We start from the raw sequence: 9,215 nt of genomic DNA on the forward strand, positions 1-9,215 counted from the left end.
CACTGTTGTTAGCCCATGTTTCCCTCACTTTGTGTTCCTCTATAACATTCATATGCCTTTGAGATTAGCCCCTTTGTTTAAAAGCAAATAAATAAAAACTAGAATTATCCTAATTTGAGTGTGCTGCTTGCCCTTGGGACTCAAATTGAACTATTCAGTATATTTATTTCCCATCTATCCACTCAAAAAGAAAAAAAGCACAGAAATGAATACTAGGTTTAACATATGTTTGAACTAAAGTCAGCACTCGCTTTATTTCCTTATCTCTATAATCTCCTGTTCTAACGAGCGACTTTGTGGCATTTCTGCTCATTCAAGATGAAATTCAGTGTCCAAAGTCACCAAGGATATTCAGTATTTTTCTTTCCCATCATAGAGTTTCTGTGGAAATGGCCACCGGTCCCTATACAGAAGACTAGAAGGGAAATTCATAGGACATACTTATTATTGTTGCGGCATTTCCTTTATTCAAGGAGCTGCCCATTTATTTCAGTCATAATCCCATCATTACCTACCACCAAAAGTTTGTAAATTAGGTTATCCTAGGTGCCACACCAACACTGCTTTCTATTGAGCCACCCACACTTACATTTGTTTCTGTTAGTTAAGTATTTCTCCTTGCTCTCTACAACCTTGGGGTGCGGAGATTCTCATAGAAATCAGGGAGTTGTTGGGGTGCCTGGGGGCTCAGTCGGTTAAGCATCTGCCTTCTATAGTAGCTTTGATATTTTTTGGTTGATATTTTCATTTCCATCAACAAGTAAGACCATGAGTACCCCTACTTTAGAGAAAACAATTCTCCACAATTCATTTCTGAAAGATGTTGGCACTCCACTCACCATTTATTTCCCATGGCCTAGAGAAAGAGTGTCATGTGGCTTTTCTTTGGAGATATATTTAGGGGGTAATTTACACATAATAAATCTGCTACAATTTTGGATTAGTTTTGCTAGTAATGTTAACATGTTTTGCTGGTGCATCTTCACATGGGATTTAAGGGAAAATAAAGAACTTCAAAGTTGCCACTGTGTATGTGGCTTGAGTAAGTTCACAGTGCAAGGGAAAGGATTGTGGAAACCAACTAGTATTTTTGTACATGTAAAATTTCAGATGTCTATTAGATGTCTAATAGACGGAAGTGGACATATCACATGATCTGGAGTTCCTGGATATTCAAGGCTAAAGATACAAATTTGAGAGTCAACAGAATGTAGATGGTATTTAGAGCCACAGGACTAGATGAAATTATCTATGGAGAAAAGAGAAAGGGGCTTAAGTCTGATCCCTGGGGCACAAGGGATGCTTAGAAATCAGATATAAAAGAAGGAACCAGAAAAGTAAGATGAGAAGCAGCACCCACTGAATAGTGTCATAGCAGAGAAGTCAAGAGAATAGAGTGGCCCAAGAAGGCTATCATGGTTAATTATGTCTAATGCTGCTGAAAAATGAAGTAGGATAAAGATGAGAAGTTAACAATAGGTTGGCAACATGCAAGAGCTATTTCACTGGCAAGATCAACAAAACAGGAGAATTTAGAAGCATGGTTTAATGGTAATTGGGAAGAATTACATTGGAATATAGCACAAATGGATGGAATCAAATGATTTTTAAAAATCTCTTTCAGCTTAGTTATCTCTGATTCCCCATGACTACACCAACTGTTGGGAATATGAAAATATAGGGCCCACAGCTGATGCTTCATGAGAGAGATCTTGGATAGCTGATGCTTCAAACCCAGTAGGTTTCAGTAGAATGCATGCTGATCTCAACTCTGATAAGCCATTTTGCATGGTCCAAAATCTTCTGATGAATTAGTTACAATTAAAAAGTCAGTAATGTGAAAAATAAAGTGGTACCCTTGGGTTTTCAGTACTAAACTAAAAATGTATGAATGGCACATATAATAAAAGGTGAAAATGAAATTTGTTTTGATTGTTACAAAGCTAATGAAAAACTGGTTTAGGGAAAGAAATGAGGCCACCGTGTTTGTTGGTATGTGCCAATTCCTAGCAGGAAAATTTCAAAGAAAGAGGGAGAGATTAAGTCACTCCACAATAAAAAAAGGTAGCCTGATCAAACTGGAAATTTTGCTAAATCCTTGGGAAAACCAAAATTAAACTTCAGAATTAAAAGATGGGATTTCTACACCCATGACACTAACAAACTGGTTGTTTTCAATGTATAGGAGTCCCCCCTTCTCCACATTTTCACCTTCTGTGGGTTCAGTTACCTACAGTCAAGATGATCCTTCTCCTGACAAATGGGCAGAAGGTGAGTAGTAGCCTAACATTATGTCATGATGTCTATGTCACTGACCTCACTTCTTATCATCATGTAGGCGCTTTATCGTCTCACATCAAAAGGAGAAAGATGAGTACAGTACAATAAGATATTTTGAGAGGAGTGACTGGGTGGCTCAGTCGGGTAAGCTTCTGACTCTTGATTTCAACTCAGGTCATGATCTCAGAGTCGTGGGATGGAGCCCCATGTCAGGCTCTGTGCTCAGCCCGGAGTCTGCTTGTCCCTCTCCCTCTGCTCCTCCCCCTGCTTGTGTTCTCTTTCTCTCTATCTTGAAAGCGAATAAAATATTTAAAAAAAAAAAAAAGATATTTTGAGAGACTACATTCATATAACTCTTATTACAGTATATTGTTATAATTGTTCTATTTTATTATTATTGTTGTTAATATCTTACTATGTTTAATTTATAAATGAAACTTTATCATGGATATGTATGTATAGGAAAAAAACTATGTTTTTTTGTACATAGGGTTTGGTATTATCTGGAATTTCAGGCATCCATTGGGGGCGTAGAATGGATGCCCTGCAGATAAGGGGGAAATATTGTAGCTCTCAAAAGTGCTTTAATGGGAGCCAAAGTGTTTTTTGGCTTGTGAAACTAAGTGATAAATTGCTTGGCCAGCATGTTCTTCCTCTCCAAGCTCACAGAAGCTTTTTGTTACACTTGCAGGGACAGTTGGTTAACAAATCTAGATTATCAAACTAAAAACTACTCTTATTAAAAGTTTAGAGTATTGAAAGTGTTGAAAATAACTTGAAAAGTGTTCTTTGTAGTGAAATAACATTGTAAACCACAAAATATAACTATAGGTCTAAGAGCTACAAAGCTTTTTAATTTTTAATTAGAGAAGCATGATGATTAAAAATGAATCCTCAAGAGAATTGACTAAAATTATATTTAGCTGTCTTTCAAATTACTATAAAAAAGTGATAATTTTTTGAAATTATAAGCAAATAATACTCTTGAGAAAGTTAAATTGACTTAACTATTTTTCATAATTTAGGTATATATTTAAGAATCTTATTTATTACATCTATTCTACAATTTTATTGATCCATATATAGAAAGGACAGCATATTAAGTTATTCTTGTTAAAACATTATTAGTGGCAAAGAACTCACTAATAAATGTGCATTATTATCCATTGACAAGCATAGATATGTAACCTGACATACCAACACAGGAGAATTAAACACCTAACTAGAAGCATAAAAAGTAAAAATAGAATGAAATTATTTGCATAAAATGATTTAATATTGAAATACCGTATTTCCAGAAGTCCCTTTCTGCCTAATTCTGTATCATGAGTCAAAAAAGAATTACCAGTTAAGGTGTAGTAATTCATTACCAAAAAGTTTGTTGTTACATAAAATATGGGATATATAACATTACATCACCCACATGTAATGTAATATGTAGTGGGACGCTTTTCACTATAGGCACTTCTTAACCATTCCCCAAATTCTCCTCCATAGTATCTCTATTTGGTAGTAAAATTAATTCTCATTAATTATTTTTAGAAGTCAGTTCTGTTTGTTGGTGTCTAATTCGGAGAGAGAATGACTCCATGCAATGGTTCTTAATGAGACATGCCTATGAATTACCCACCTGACTTGGAAATAATGGCCTGAGAGGAAGGAAATGATGAAAAGAATGGTAGGAAGTAGTTGTATCCACAATTTGATTGAAGGAAGGTCTTTGTCACAAGTGCATGAGAGTTAGCAGGGTAGTTTTCTAGTTTGTCCCTCTCTACCTTATAAAAATAAAAGATCTTTGACGCACGAGGGAATATTAACAGTAGTAAGTAAAGGTATATAAAGCCAGCTTACATAAAACATAAGGATACTGACATGATCAAGCATGTTAAAAAATATAATAAAATTTGAGCTATATTCTACCCAATCAGTAAATTGTGCAAAATAATAGTAAAGAGCAAGGATTTTGTTGTATAAAATAAACAAGAAAATCCATGTAATGTGAACTATGCTCAGCACATAGTAAATGTTCAAGAATGGAAATTAGTGAGAAGAAGGATAATGAGGGATGCCTGGATGGCTCAGTCAGTTAAGCATCTGCCTTCAGTTCAGGTCATGATTACAAGGTCCTGGGATTGAGCCCCATGTTAGATTTTCACTATAGGCACTTCTTAACCATTCCCCAAATTCTGCTTCTCCCTCTTCCTCTGCTGCTCTGCTTCTGCTCTCTCTCTCACTCATGCTTGCTCTCTCTCAAATAAATAAATAAAATCTTAAAAAAAAAAGAAGGATAATGAAGTCACCTCAAAAGTCTCACCATACAGAAGTCTTTAAGAATATCTGTTAGGAGTAAGTTTCACACTCTTTGACACAGCAATATCCACCTTGAGAAGCTTTTCCTAAAGAAATAATAAGATATATATGCAATGATTTTCATAGAAATTATTTTGAACAAAGATTTTGTTAGCAACCTAAGTCTTAAGAGGGGAATGTTTAAATCAATCATGATTCACTATGAATCATGAAACACTATGAATCCATTTTAAATGATGTTGAAGAATAATACTGGATGAAAGGATACATTTTTAATGGGATATTGCTAAATGGTAAAATGTGTACACATGAGATGATTTAACTATGTTTTGAATATACATAAATAACATTGATCTGATATTACTTATATTTTAAAATTTACATGCAAATTATACACACACTCATAATGAAAAATATATACCTAAACTGAACAGTTGTGCCTGTGTGATTACTTGTGTCTTTTATTCTTTTTTCTGTCTTTTCCAATTTTCCATTTGACTATGCTTTATTTTTTTAATGTTAATATCAATTGAATGATCTTCAAAAGGACTTTTTTATAGATGCTGATAAGACTAGGAAAAGTATTTAGTGAGTACATTGATTTGAATTGAAAATTTAGATCATAAATCAACAATTATGGTCAATGCTGGAATGAATACTGGAATGAATGACTGAGAATCTATAAGGCTAGCTTTAAGTATTCTTGTAAGCTGCATTCTAAGAATGACCCACAGAGTCTTCAAGCAGTTTAGGACCCTAGTACACTAAATCAAGCAGGTACTTTTAGTAAGTTCATTATGAGGTAATCTCAATGATTGCTAATGCCTTAAAATCTGTACAGAACGTGGCCCTTCCTTCACATCCTGAAAAATGGAGAGAAAAAGCTAGCATAAAGAGGTCGGCAAATGGGTATGAGAATCCAAGCAGCAGATGGCTCTGGTGGTCTTCAGCAGGTGCTCATTTACATATTTTGGCCATAACCACCCTTGCCTTTCCCCCAGCATGGTAATATGCTCTGGCTTGAATGCACATTTAGACCAAAAACTGTGTGATATAGTGAAAAAGAGTCTTAGGTTTGATTTATGATACTGGCTCTTATACTAAGGACATGCACAGTCTTAAACATGTCCCTTGAACTTTGTGAATGCCCCTTATCTCAACCAGGTTTGCTGGTCATATTATTTATGCACAGATTAAAAGGAACTAATGGAAAATTGGGCTTAAAAGACTTGGATTCACCATAAGTCATTGCTATTTAAAAGCCCAAAATTTGGGAAGAAATAGAATGGTGTAGTGGGCAAAAACACACAAATTGCAGGTCAGATATCTTGGTTGTCTCCCTGTCAATAATTATAGCATGACCTTAAATACATATAATTTCATCCATCCTCAATATCCATGTGTGAAATGTGGATGGAAGAAAGGGAAACGAGACAATAGGAGTTAAGCTATATTGTCTTTAAGATCTTATTAAAGTGTAAAATAATTATGCTTTATTAAAGTGTAAAATAATTAAGTTCTATGAAGTGAGAAATCTGGTCACCTTTTTCTTGAGAAAAGTATGTTTATTCTGAAATTTTAAATGTCATACATTAATAGGAATACGTAATATAACATTATTGAAATAAAGGGTATGTATAACAATATCACTGAAACAAAATGATATATAAGTAGACATAATATTGAATAATATTTTGCCAACACATTTTATCTATGATTAGAAAATAACTGATATATCCCCCTAGATGTATGTTACCTTTCTCTTCTAATATAGGCTAACTAGAAGGGTTCCTTCTTACATATAATATTCTTCTATATTTTTAGTATCAAACTTTTGTCATTATGATCCTTACAGATAGCAGAAATATTGCCTAATTTATTCTTTAGGTACCAATGAAAATTTTGAAATAGTAAATTAAATAAATATTAAAATTTTAAGGAAACAATCTGGACTAGTTTAAAACATGTTCTGTGGAAAGTGATGAGTTGGTTGTTTTTTTTTAATATTCATTGCTATTTATCTAATATCTCCCAAGTATGGTTACTTCAAAATCTATGTATCATAAAATCAAATTAATTATTAAAAAATTCTCCTTGACAAAGTAATAAAATCATCTGGACATAGCAAAATGATATAGTAAAATATGTTAATATCACATTAAATAAACTAACTAAAAAAATTAAATCCAAGTTTTATTCGGAGCTCATTCATTTATTGAACAAGGTTTAATCGAGTGTCTGATGTGTATGCAGCATTGCTAAACAAAAGTCTTCAAATAACATTACGTGAATATTTGAGAGGAAAATCAGTAATCTCAGTTTCTTTGTATTGTTATTTGGTCTTTGTGATATGCTAATCTTTCTACTTGTAATGGCATCTTCCTATTCCCTGAGAACTTTTGGTTATTTGGAACTTTAGAAAAATGTAAGCATAGAGAAATTTTATAACTAAAGACCAGCTTAAATGAATACTTTAGAGATCACAAAGAATCCCACCAACCAAATTATTTTTATTCTAGGATGCTGAAAAATAAGCAGGTTTCAAATATAATACAGGTGAATCATTGTGAGTACGAATTATGTCATCGCCTAAAAGAATAATATCTTTCATGTTGAATTATCATAGATTTTGGAGAAAGGATGACAGTGAATCATACTCAAAGGTGACAAACCTTTTTGCCATCAACTTTTTCACTTACTGAGAGAAATGCATTTCCATCCCTGAAAGAGAATAGTGATAAGGTTCTGAAATCTGAAAAAGTTATCCAGTTTTCAGGGAAGCATAATACAATGGAATGAAATACTTACAGAAAAAGAAATGCTCAAAAATCTTGTGAACAATCCATTTATTTTACAATAGTTGCTTCAAATCCAAGAAAATCAAGAGCTTCCCTGTTACTGAGACTTAAATATTTTCTGAAGAACTCACTGTCTAGACTTTTCAGAAACCTACTCTCCAGATACCAATCGAATTGTTTTTTAAGTTTTAAAACTGACATTGAGAAACATAGGCCAAATCTATCAGAAGTGATAGTATTTTTCAATAGTGATATAAAAGGGCACTGTATTCTAGGATAGTTACAAGTTATCACAAAGCTAGAACAAACAATCCTAAAATTTGTATGGAACCCAAAATACCTAAAGCAAATCCTGAAAAAGAAAAGCAAAGCTAGAAGCATCACAATGCCAACTTCATGCTATATTACAAAGCTGTAGTCACTGAGACAGTATGGTACTGACACAAAAAGAGGCACATAGATCAATGGAACAGAATAGAAAATACAGAAATGGACCCACTGCTATATGGTCAACTAATCTTTGGCAAAGCAAGAAAAAATATCCAATGGAATAAAGATAGTCTCTTTTACAAATAGTGTTGGGAAAACTGGACAGACACATGCAGAAAAAACTGGACCACTTTTTTATACCATACACAGAAATAAAATCAAAATGGATGAAAGACCTAAATGTGAGACAGGAAACCACCAGAATCCTCCAGGAGAAACAGGCAGCAACCTCTTTGACATCAACCTTAGCAACTTTTTACTAAACAACTCTTCTGAGGCAAGGGAAATAAAAGCAATGAACTATTAGGACCTCATCAAAATAAAAAGCTTTTGTACAGCAAAGGAAACAATCAACAAAACTAAAAGGTAACATATGGAATGGGAGAAGATATCTGCAAATGACATATCTGATAAGGGCTAGCATCCAAAATCTGTAACCTTACCAAACTCAACACCCCAAAAACAAATAATCCAGTTAAGAAATGGGTAGAAGACATGAATAGACATTTTTCCAAAGAAGACATACAAATGGCCAATAGGCACATGAAAAAATGCTCAACATCACTTATCATCAGGGAAGTACAAATCAAAACCATGATGAGATATCACCTCACACCAGTCAGAATGGCTAAATTAACAACACAGGAAAGAATAGATTTTGGCAAGGATGTGGAAAAAAGGAAACCCTCTTACACTGTTGGTGGGAATGCAAACCGGTGCAGCCACTGTGGAAAACAGTAAGGAGGCTCCTCAAAAAGTTAAGAATGGAACCGCCTTATGACCCAGCAATTGTACCACTAGGTTTTACCCAAAGGATACAAAAATACTGATTCAAAGGGGCACATGCACCCCGATGTTTATAGCAGCATTATTAACAATAACTAAATTTGGAAAGATCCCAAATGTCCACTGACTGATGAATGGATAAAGAAGATATGATGTATATATATATTGTATATATGTATATACATATATATACATACACATATTATATATGTATATACAAATGTGTGTGTGTGTGTGTGTGTGTGTATATATATATATATATATAATGGAATATTATTCAGCCATCAAAAAGAATGAAATCTTGCCATTTGCAACAATGTAGATAGAGCTAGAATATATTATGCTAAGCGAAATTAGTCAGTCAGAGAAAGACAAATACCATATGATTTCACTCATGTGTGGAATTTAAGAAACAAAACAGATGAACATAGGGAAAGGAAGAAAAAAAAGAAAAAACAGAGATGGAGGCAAACCGTAAGAGACTTTCAACTACAGAGAACAAACTGAGGGTTGCTGAAGGGGAGATGGGTGGGGGATGGTTAAATGGGTAGT

The sequence above is a fragment of the Mirounga angustirostris genome, unplaced genomic scaffold, assembly GCF_029215605.1.
Source record: "Mirounga angustirostris isolate CCGP_5_RB_7025 unplaced genomic scaffold, mMirAng1.0.hap1 SCAF_12, whole genome shotgun sequence".
NCBI classification, from domain to species: domain Eukaryota; kingdom Metazoa; phylum Chordata; class Mammalia; order Carnivora; family Phocidae; genus Mirounga; species Mirounga angustirostris.